This window comes from Somniosus microcephalus, chromosome 2 (genome assembly GCF_052327205.1).
Source record: "Somniosus microcephalus isolate GS21.2 chromosome 2, FLI_Smic_1.0, whole genome shotgun sequence".
NCBI lineage: Eukaryota > Metazoa > Chordata > Chondrichthyes > Squaliformes > Somniosidae > Somniosus > Somniosus microcephalus.
In genome coordinates, this window is record NC_140988.1 from 170,490,098 (window position 1) to 170,502,295 (window position 12,198).

The window sequence follows — 12,198 nt, forward strand, 5'->3', positions numbered from 1 at the left end:
TTCCCCACAGACAATGGTTGCACAAGTCCACCAGGATCTGGTGGGCGATTACAAAGTCAGCCCCCAGTATCCCCTTGTCAGCCTGCTCCCACTTCATCAGGACACACTTCCACTTCGCAGTAAGTGCGCCTAACTGAAGCGTAAGTGGGAGTGAGAAGTACCCTGTCTTCTCATTCCCCGTGAATCACACTAGTTCATGGGGCACCCCGCTGGATAGAGGCGAAGCCCCCGGATCCTCCGCATGGACGATGGTGCTGGAGGCACCTGTGTCCAACAGGTAGGTTCCCCGTGCTCCCTCCACCTCCATCTTCACCCACGGTCTACCCCATGAGTCATAATCTAGTGGGCACAAGTAAGCAGGCTGCGTGGGCTCTAGTCATTGTTCCTGTGGTTGTGGCGCCGTGGGGATTTCCTTTCCTACGGCTACATCTATGCGTCCCTTCCCTGCCATCAGCTGCCGGACGGGACAGTCGCGGGAGGGTTCCTTCCTTCCTGCGCCTGGGGTGGATTGCTCCTACTTCGGTAGTGGCCGGGCTTCCCACACCCGTAACACACTCCCCTCTTAACGGACGGGTGCTTGCCCTCCTGATACCATTCCCTTTTTGGATTAGGGTTTGAGTGCACTTCGTGCACTCGCCCCTTTGTGGGTTTATCCAGCTTTTCATCTGGGGTTTCCCCGTTACGCTGGGTAACCGACATCCTTTCCGCCACCGCCTCTTCGGTGAGGCTAGGGTCTCTGGGGTTGAACCAGAGATCTGCCCGGGTCTTAATACAGGGCAGACTGTTTGCGATAATCATCTGGAACCACGCTTCACGCTGGTCTGCTGTAAGAGCCTCTCTATCCAGGATATTGCCACAGGCTGCACGGTACACCATCCACAGCCTGTCCACGTATACCTGCGGGGCTTCCCCAGGTAACTGGCTGGTCTTGTTGAGCCTGTCAAGGGGGTTCCCATCATTACACCCCAGGGCTTCTAAGATGGCCCGTTGTAACCGCTCTGGGGTAACCTGCCCCGTTCTACAGACTGTTGGGAGGGCCTGGTACACCCTCCCCTCTATTGAGAATAGCAGCATCTTTACTGCTTCTTGGTCATCACAATTGTTCATTTCTACCGCCTGTGCGATGTTAGAGAAATGTACGGATGGATCTCCCCCACTCTGGTGAGCGTGGGGATATGTGCAATCATGGCCTTCAGAGCTGGAGCTGCGTGCGGGACTACAAACTCACTGTCTAGTGGCCCACGGGCCTGTGCACCTTGTGGAGGCCCGTACTTTTTCTGGACCACTGGACACATAGGTCCCGCCACAGACTCCGTAGCTGGGGTCCCTATTTCCTCTACCTCCTCTTCCTCTGCCTCGGATTCCGATCCTACAGACCCAACTCCTTCTGTGGGTGACCCATACCCCTTGGGCTGGGCCGGACCTCCCTGTCCGGTCCCCCGCCCTGTGGGCTCCCTAGTCTGCACCCTTGGTTCCCCCCGTGGCTCGACCGGACCTACCGGTGCTTCGGGAGGCGGTTGGCTGTCCTTCGCAGCCGGGTCCTCTACTATTCCCCAATGCTCCGATCTGTTGTCAGCCCTCTTTGGCTGTAACAAACAGATCGTGCCCTTCGCCTGGGCAAGAGATTGGAGCAGCGACTGAACCCGTTCTCTGCAAGGCCCGTGATCTGTTTTCTCAAAACCCTCCTTGCAGTTAACTCTATATGCCGCCTGCAAATCTTTCAGCTGGCCTTCCAGCTCTTCGATTTTCTGCGCATAAGTAACGTTCAACTTCTTAACCTTGCACTCCCCAGCCTTAGCCTCGGTCACCTGCCCCTGCAGGTACTGTTGCTGGCTGCGGGAGGCTTCCTCCTCTTTGGCCCTTATTTCCCTTTCCTCAAACAGCTCTAACATGATCCTCTGCCCTGTGGCTTCCCTAGCTTCTGAGGTGAGCAGCGCCTCTCGCAGCTCCTCGCTAAGCCTGGCTATCTCACAGTCTGATGCCCGGACCTGCCTTGTCAGGCATATGAGCCAGATTGCCTTTTCTATCTTCTTATTATGCTTTGATCCTGCCGTCCACTGGGCCGCCGCGTCCACGGGAAGTGGCGCCCTGCTTAGGTTCTGTACCCATTCCTTTGTGAAGTTTACCTTGGAAATAGCATAGGCGGAGATTCTCTTCTCCATCTTAGATTTACCAAAAACCACTGTTTCTGAGGTTGTGCATTCATTCTCCCACTGGAGTCCTTCCGCGGTCGCCATTGTGTAGGGGGTTTTGCTCTGCCCAATTACAGGGGTCTTTCATGCCTGTTAATGTATTGGGCCTCTGTCTCCTTTATACCCTTGCAGCTTATGTTAGCCTGCAGGTCGGGTGTCACTAAACACCCTCTAAGGAGATAGAGAACAACAGCTTATAGAGGAGGACTAGAATACGGTGACGACCCGCACAGTTTATACCTAATCTGCGGGGTACTCCTGAGCCCAAGGGCTCCTATAGTCCTCTCTCTTTTTCCCTAGCCTGCTGTTCCCTTGTTTGTGGGTTCGAAGTGCCCTAATGCCCGTATCTGGTTCTAACTCCAGAATTTGGATGGAGAACGATGCACTTTAAATAGACACTCGGAGACAAGTAGTCCTTGGAAAAAACAGGTGACAACCAATTTTATTTGGTTCTACCACGAACGTAATAAACACACACACTCCATAACTATAAATAAAATATGGGAGAGAACGGACATAACGAAAATGTTTTACACTGTTTTAACTTTACCAAGTCCAATCCCACCAACCCACTTTCCTACCTAGACTAGACTGACAGTTGCAGGCCCTTGGATTATACTCACAGCCTACTTTGAGTGCGGTTGTTGGGTTGTTGCTGTTGTTGGTTGGTTTGTGCTTGATGGAAAAGGCTCCCGAAATAACAGGAGTGAATGCCGTCTTCCACAGCCACTTCGGTCGTTGGTGTCTTCTTGTTGATGTCCCCGGGACGGGAGTCGGTATACGGTGCGGTTTAAACTTTCAGTATGCCGATTGAGTCTGGGGCCTGATGGTGGATCTTCTCATCAGCGTGGTTGGAGTTCTTTAGATGGTAGTTCGCCCCAGCTCGTCTCTCCCTCAGCTTCTTAACTCGCTCTCCTGCTCTTTCTTCTGGTCTTTTTCAATAATCTCTTGGTTCTGTATTTTATACCCAATTCCATTTTGGCCTCTTCGCACCCAATTAAATTGGTGTTTACAAGTTCGAGGGCAGGGGTATTGTTTTGAGTGCACAGCGGCTCCTCCAAGTCTACTGTCCCATTGTGTCAGTCCTGGGACTTGATTATTTTGGGCCACCTCTTAACTGTAGTGATCCCAAAACTATTGTCCCTAGTCCGAGTTGATTAAGGTGATGATGGCCTGTACTCATAGCTTGATTAGGGGTGAGTCACATATTCAAACCTGGGCTGGGTAGTCCCCATTGGCCGGGGATTTCCTTGCTTCAGGCCCGACTCAGTCCCCTGATTGGCCTTTGAGAATGCAATTTGTTTCGATTGGCCGACATCTATGGCTCGCTTCTGAGCCACAGTCCCCTGTAATCAGATATCCCAGCCTGCTTTTCGGGACCACTGCAGGGCAATCCAATTTTGGTCACCTTGCCCTTAGAGGGCTCCAATAAAACGTGGTTGTGGATTTTCAAACCCTACAAGTTCCTGTAGCAGCAGACACTTGTCACAGACGTAATCACCGTGAACCTCAATGGGGTTCACCGGCTCCCACATCTCGCAACAGTAGCACATCACCTGCTCCATTCTATGTAATTAATTAAATTTTTTATTGTTAGTTATGGACACCCTCTGCCCGATTTTAGATGCTAGTATCCCCTTTAATTAATTAGATTTAAATTAAATCAATCCCTCTAGTTACACCAGTTAAATGGTTTACCAACAGTCACTCTGCTCCAGAAAGGCCTTATTAACTACAACCCACAGAGTTAAAGTTTGAAAAGAGCACCTAACACCCCACTTACCCTAACTCACACTTACCCAAACTCACAGCACTCTTTGATGACTCGCACTAGGACTGGTCTTTTTATACTGTTTGTTTGTTTACAGCCAAATGAGTCACCCCTGCTGATTGGTTAGAAAACTGGTTTTCACTGTCTGCTGTGCCAATTTACTCCTACTGCAGTGTAACCTTGTTTTACTCTTCTTAAACCAACAGAATCCCAAATACTTAACTTTTCCCCTTTACTTAAACTGCTTAAGTAATCTTATCAAGAATGATTTAAGAGAAATAACAATTAAAGAACTCTCACACTTACCCAAACTCACAGCACTCTCTGCTGATCTCGCACTCAGTGCAATTCATTTACGGTGTACCTGGCCATCTGGTCCCGCCGCGAATACACCTCCGCTGACGGGAGAACCCTCACAGAAAAACCCCTGCTGGAGAAAATCTTGGCAGCAGTGGGGGAGGAAGGGGAGGTTTTCATCCATAAGGTGAAAGCCCATTCCTCCACAGAACGCTGTAGTCAGGGTAACCAGCAGGCTGACATGCTGGCTAAGGACAGTGCCCGCACAGGCACTTTCTGGGACCCATATGGATCCAGACCCATAGCAGCAGTCAGGGGTAGGGATGGGACACAAGGGAGTGCAGGGGTAGCTTTAACCCCAGACCTCAAGATGGTCCAAACCCAAAACCCCATACTTAAGGCAGTCCTCAGCGCAGTGACTGAGGGAAAAAGAGTAGTGGGCCCTTACGGCACAGCAGCCCTCTCCGTGAAAGAAGGCATGCTGTTCAGGGGGGAACAGTGGGTTGTGCCGCAGCAGCACTGGAGGGAATTCCTTCAACTGGCCCATGAGGGTCCAGGAGCGGGGCATCCCGGGCCTGAAACCACCTGGCAGCGGGTGGAACAGGCGGGATGGTGGCCAGGACTCAGGGAAGATGTCCGCGAGTTCTGCGCCGGCTGTCTAGTGTGTGCTGCTAATAACCCTGACCCCCACAAAAGGAAGGTACCTATGGGACACATCAGGAGGGTAGAGGGACCATGGCAGTCAATGCAGTCAATACATCGGGCCCCTACCCACCGCCCAGGGAGGCTATAAGTACTGCCTAGTCCTGGTAGATTTGTTCACGAAATGGGCAGAAGCCTTCCCCTCCAGAACAGCCACAGCTTTGGGTACGGCCAGGATCCTGATCCGGGAAGTGTTCTCGCGATGGAGGCTACCACAGTAGGTGGAGTCCGACCAAGGGAGTCACTTCACCGGGCAGGTCATGCAGAATACCCTTATGCTGCTCGGCATCGAGGGGAAGTGGCACGTTGCCCACAACCCACAGTCATCAGGGATTGTGGAGAGGATGAACAGGACCTTAAAGGAAAGGTTGAGGAAAGAGATGGTGGACTCGCCTCGAAAATGGGCAGAGGTCCTACCGTTGGTCCTGATGGGGATCCAGGCCAGCCAGTCGAAAAGCACTGGGTACTCCCCACATGAGTTGATGACTGACAGGGTTATACAGACCCCCACCCATGTACTAGCCCCGGTGCTCACCGAAGGTCAGCTCAGGGAGGTAAACCGGGACAGGTTTGCCCGAAACCTCTTCGAGCACCTTAAGCAGGTCCACGGGCAGGCAGCTGGGAACATGGGAAAGCAGCATCGGAGTAACCAATTGCTGTTAGAACCCCAAAAACACCACGAGTGGGAGGTAGGGGACAGGTCATGGTGAGGAATTTTGCTCGGGTAGGAAGTCTAGAACCGCTATACATGGGGCCCTACAGCATTGTAGACAAGGCCAGCCCCATGGTATACGCCATTAAGATGCCTCAGCGCACCAAATGGTTCCATATTAATCAGAGTAAATTGTTGAAGCCCGAGAAGAGAGGACAGTCAGTTGGGGTAAGGTCTGAGGATAGAAATCCTCAGCCTGCAGCAGGAGCAAGTTCACAGACTGCACAGGCAGGTGCAGTGGCTTGTGTTAGGGGAGGAGCCATCCCGCCCACCGATTGGGACACTCCCCCAGTCTTCTGAGATCCAGATGAGGAGGGACCCGAGGGCGAAGACCCTGCCCCTGACCCAGGTTTAGAGGAGGAGGGACCCGAGGGCGAAGAAGCCACCACTGACCCAGGTTTAGAAGAGGAGGGACCTGAGGGCGAAGACCCCGCCCCGAACCCAGATTTGGGACCTGGGGGCGGAGACCCTCAGCCTGTAGCAACAGGCTGCGAAGAGTTACTTGCCCCTAGCCCAGATTCAGGAGAGGTAAAGCCTGAGGAGGAAGATCCCCAGTCAGCAGTAGTGGAAAGCCCACAGACCGCACCGGAGGGGGCAGTGGCTCGGGTTAAAGGCCCACCAGCCAGAAAACCCCCACCTGCCAAAGTCCCTAGAATGTCCCCACGGACGCCCCAGCCAAGGAAACCGTGGTCACCAGCTCCCCATTTAAAAAGGGCAGCCTCTCGAGTGAGGGATCGGTCTGAGGGCAGAGGTCCCCAGGCTGTGAGGGACCAAAAGTACCGGACAGTGCGGCTGCACCGAAGGGAGCGGTGTGCCGCAGCCCAAACAGGGATTAGGCTGGCCGCCCGGAGATAGGCAGCGGATGTACATAGTTTAGGTATTATTAAGTTTGGGTGTTTGGATTAAGTTAAACGAGGTGATGGGTAGTTTTAAATAAGTCGTAATTTGTTAAGATTGTTTATATTGAGTCGAGGTCGCGAGACTCGACTATGCTTCACCCAAGCCAGAGAATCTCCTCCGGACCTGGCTATATGTTCTTGTATCTCTTTGCAGAGAGGATTTCAGGATGAAGGGGGGGCGTACTCCTACTCACCCTGATAGGAATGTGCATTGGAAAGCGAGGTGACGTGGAGGAATCCCCCATCTATAGGTGCTCAGGAGAGAGAGCACCGATAGTGACCGACAGAGGCGGTGAACGGGACGTGGAGGGGATCGCCGTTTACTTCCACGAGGGAAGGTGGCCAGGGTGGCTGGGGTCCAATTTGTCTCAGTACTCCAGCCAGACCGGGTTCACGTACGGGGAGGCCGCCCTCCTGTGCCCCAGGGTACAGGTCGTTGCCACAAGGGTCAGCGTCACCGAGGGAAACGTGTATGTTTGACATGCAAGGGACAGATTTCTTTGGATAGGCGGTGGTGGCTCAGAAAACTGAGCAAGGATATGGGAAACCCCGCAGTCAGGTGGGAACGGTTGGGAAACAATACCCATCGGGCGATTACAGGGGCTCACGGGTGATTGAGTGTGTGCTGGGACAAGTGGTGGGAACCGGATCAGGGGATTTATGTCTGTATGTGGGGGTCAGAGAAGGTCTGTCCCACAGGCATATCCATCATTTTCCACCGGCAGTGGCAAGATGCCGGGGAGGGGGTGAAGTGGGATTCCAGCCTGAAGGCGTGCGCGGTCCCATACTCCCCGATCCCAGTGAATGCCACTGAGCTTGTGACCCGCCCCCGAAAGCCCCTGCCCACAACCCAGACAGCAAGGACACACAGAGAGGGGTGCCCCACCACCACCAAGGGACCAGGGAATGGGCTGGTACTAGTGCCTACGGATCTGGTGCTATACCAGGGGGTACACTACGCGGTAGCCTCCGTGATTTTAAACCTCACCGAGGTACACTTACCGGAGTGGTGCCCCAAAGAGACAGAACAGCTATACCAGGCCCTGTTAAAGGAGATGTTTAGGAAATTTTACGAGTTCGATTTTGCCAATGTCGACAAAACAGAGCTGTGCACCACACACCATGAGTTTTTGGGTAATATGGGGAGGAAAAGCAGGGGAGCATGGAATGATGTTTTTACTGCGTTTAACACAGGGCCCTCTGTCATCAACAGTTTGGATGACATAGAATTGCAGACACAGATAAACGGTTTAAAAACACAGTTAAAGAAAATCCTGATGGATGAAAATAAGGTTGTAGGCTCAGAGTTACATGGGGACCAGGTCATGACGGTCCATTTAAAAGAAGTTATAGCCGAGCTGGAGAGGCACGCCAAGACCGTAAATGCCCTTATAAGAGAGGACAGAAATGCTTCGGATCAGGCTGCACAGAACGAGGTGTGCGTGCTGTACAGGGCATGGTTGCTAGGCGAGGGCCGCAGTAACCTGGAGGATTTAAAACAGGGTTTAGTCCCCTCCTGAATCAGCAACAAACACCTCGCAGCCCTCCATCCATTTGAGAATGCATTAAGCCCGTGTCAACTCCGGCTAGCTTCTGAGGCCTGCCCAGTCCCAGTAGATTGTGGACGGTCAAATCATACTATCATGGGTATAGTAGTAAGGATGCCAGTCATGGGTGGGACAGCCCGACCCGCGCCGGTATAGAGGGTAGAGAACATTGGAGTCATTCAAGGGGGTGCACACATCCGTTTCACAGCGGTCTCACCTTATGTCATAAAGTGGGAGCACACTATGACAGGTACTGACGTCTCGGGGTGCCGGAGCCGGGGAGCACACATAATACTGTGTCCCCAGCACTTGAACGCCTATTCAAAACCACAGTGCGGGTTTAGAGCTGCTGGCGCAAAACCTATAAACTGTACCATGGAGGTAATGGCACAAGACCATGTTCCCCCACAGGTAGCATATATAGGAGGTGGGACATATTGTGTCACCACAGGTGTGCCCCACTACCAGCATGGATAGCATAGCTGGTGTCTGGTAAGTGACAGCAGTTTCTGCTTTAAACACGAGGCAGGAGTTCAAGTGGCCCAGGAATGAATTGTCCCCATCCCTGAACCCTCCACTGTTCACCTCACTGTAAAAGAGAATTTTACCAACCTGCAAAAGTATGTAGCGCATTTCGGCTACAAAATCCCCCTCTCCAAAATACTCAAAGCAGTAATAGTCTCACAGAAACATTTCTACACTCTGGAGCAGAAGACAGTAGAGATAGGGGCCAAGATATTGGATATTGTGGTTCCACCCAGGTGGGACATTTTTGAAAATATAGAGGTCCCTTCGTGGATTAGACTGGCTTCCCACATCCTCGTGGTTTGCCAGCTGGGAATAGTATTGTACCTAGTGTGCACTCAGTGCAAGGGAAAAGGCCAAATACTAGAATTCTGAAACCAAAGGACCTGGAAGGAACATTGGCCTAGAAATTCAGTTGTTAGCGCCAGCCGCTAGCGCCTTAAGAGGGCGAAAAGTGGGGCGCGAAGCGGCTAGCGCCCAGGCGCGGCGCGATCTGCAACTCTCGCGAAATTCAGTTAAGATTTAGTGCTGGCGCAAAACGTTTGCGCGCACAGCTGAGTGCACACAGATCCTGACGTCATTTCATGATGCAACGCCCTATGTGCGCCCCGAACCGGAAATTCAGTGGCGCCGGCCTATTGTGCATCTGGCGCCCCCAGCGACTGGTAAAGGGGAACGTTTCCCAGTCGCTGAGGGGCGCGGGGGGCGCTAATTAAAGGGGACTCCTCCTGCAGTATAAATGTCAGCCATTTTGCTCCACTCCTTCTTTGTGAGAGACGGATATTTGGAGAGAGACAAAGGGAGAGAGCTTTCTGGTTTGACTCAACACTCGCTCAGGTACTTGTGGCTTCAGGCCAGAGCTTTGCACTTGGATTTAACTTTCAGTGCCATAGCATTGATTCGATACATCTAATGGGGGCTGCAATGGGTGCAAACGTTGGCTTACTGCATTGCATTCAAAGGGCTCAGAGACGCCGTGAGAGAGTGCCAGTCAAGGCCAGACGGAGAAGGGCCAACAGGCGTCAGCACAGGAGGCCTTACCCATCCAGGGTATACCGCCAGCAGTTCTCATATCTGAACATGTCTGAGGAGCAGTGTGTTCGGAGGCTGCGATTCAGAAGGGAGGTGGTCACAGAGATCTGCCACCTGCTTCAGAGAGATCTGCAGCCACAGCTGAGGAGCAGGAAGTCTCTGTCGGTGGCAGTGAAGGTGACGGTGGCTCTCAACTTCTACGCCACCGGCTCCTTCCAATCCGCTACTGGGGACATTTCCAACATCTCCCAGTTCGCGGTACATTGCTGCATCCGCCAGGTGACCAATGCCCTTTTCAGAAGGAGACGTCAGTTCATCTCCTTCCCCATGACTGTGGACAAGCAGCAAGAGCGTGCAATGGGATTTGCAACATTAGCGGGCTTCCCCATGGTGCAGGGCGCCATTGACTACACGCATGTGGCTTTGCGGGCACCTCTGGAGAATGCCGAGGATTACCGCAACCGGAAGGGCTACCATTCGCTCAACGTTGGTGTGTGACCACAGGCAGCTCATACTAGCTGTCAATGCCCGCTTTCCAGGCAGCAGCCACGATGCCTTCATCCTGCGCCAGACTTCTGTGGCAGACATGTTAGAGGCCCAGCCTCCCCTACGAGGATGGCTTCTCGGAGACAAAGGCTATCCTTTGTGCACCTGGCTGATGACCCTGCTCCGTGCGCCCAGCACCCCTGCTGAAGAGCGATACAATGAGAGCCATCAAGCAACCAGGAACATCATTGAGCACACAATCGGTGTGCTCAAGCAACGGTTCCACTGTCTGGATCATTCCCGGGGAGCCCTACAGTACTCGCCTGAGCGAGTCTCCCATTTCATTGTCGTGTGCTGCATGCTGCACAACCTGGCTATCCGCAGGACTCAGCCACTGCCAGCAGACATTGGAGGACCACAGGAGGAGGAGCACCAGGACGGGAGGGAGGCACAAAGTGCAAGGGCTGTCCGTCGGCGGCTCATTGCAACTCGGTTCTAGGCCCCCTCTCAGGGAATGGCTTGTGCCAATGAAAGAAGATGAATGTAGCCGCTCCGCAAGCCCTCAGCCGATCAAGGCAACAAATACTTCCAAAAGCCAACATGGACAGTGCGATTAAAGAAAATTTTTCACTCTGATAACTCTGTGCCCTTCCCGCATGACAAACTAATTCTGAGAAACACCCCCAAAAAAAACACACCAGTCTCGGCCTTTATATTAAAAACAAATACACCAGTCTCAGCCTTTATATAAAAAACAAATACACCAGTCTCGGCCTGTATATAAAAAACAAATACACCAATCTCGGCCTGTATATAAAAAACAAATACACCAGTCTCGGCCTGTATATAAAAAACAACACATATGGCTACACCTTCTACTTTTTCCCCTGCGAGGGTGATCCGTGTCGCGTCCGTGACTGGCCCCTACCCGCCCTGCAGCTCCTCCTCAATGGGACCCCAGTGGCTGCAGCAAGACTGGGGGAAGGCTGCTGAGGGTCAGTTGGTGAGACGGCAGATGCCCTTGGGGGTTGGCCTGGACCAGCTCTGGGCCTGGAGGGGCCGGCTGCTGACTGCTCCAACTCTGCTTGGGCGGCAGCAGTCTGTCCGATGGGTGGTGGCAGCTGCAGTGGAGGAGTGACAATGTTGGCTGCAGGAATGCTGCCAACCTGACAGAGCACTCCCTGGTCGGCTGATTCACTGGCACTCGCACGGGCCAGCATTGCAGCATGCGCAGCAATCTGCTGAAGCACAGACTGCTGGGCTGCTGCAGTGCGGCGAGTGCCCCGGCGATGCCTGGCCGATCCAGCGAGGGTGGCAGCATTTAGTGCCCGTGTGGCCCTGGTCTGTGTCTGGATGACACCAACCAGTGAACGCACGGCACGACTGAGCACTTGGCTGGAGGCCGCCTGCGCTGCCGCGAAGTCCTGCAGACTCCTGGCCTGTGCTGCACTGAATTCTTGCAGACTCCTGGCCTGTGCTGCCCTGAATTCCTGAACACTCCTTGCCAGTGACTCTATGGAGTCAGGCATCCTTGCCACTGCAGCCATGAGCTCAGTGTGCCTGCGCTCAGCCTGGGCATCCATTTCCACAAGGAGCCGCATCTCCTCTGCGCTCACCGTAGCAGGACTGGAGGCCAGACTCTCCCTCCGGGGAGAAGGCCGCCGAGCTTCCCCACCCCTCCCGCGTTGCTGCAGCCCGCTGGGCCCCGGAGCTTCACTCTCCTCCGACCCTTCCCCCCTGCTCCCCTCCAGGGAAGACGTGTCCCCCTCATGGCCATGGGCTGCCTCAGCTGAGGGTGTCCCTGATGGGCCGACTTCCTCTTTCTCCTCCTCTATGTCTGACTCCGAGACAGTGCCAGCTTGAGGGGCCGCCTCCTCACCTGGCGAGTCACCATCTGAAAGCAGGGAGGCACAAGAGTTGCTTTAGAGTGAGGACAGGGCGGCAGCGAGGGAGGCATGAGTGTGGCTATGCACTGCATTGGTTCGATAGTGGCAAAGGATGCTGGTGTGAGGCGCAATTGGAAAGAGAGAGGTCA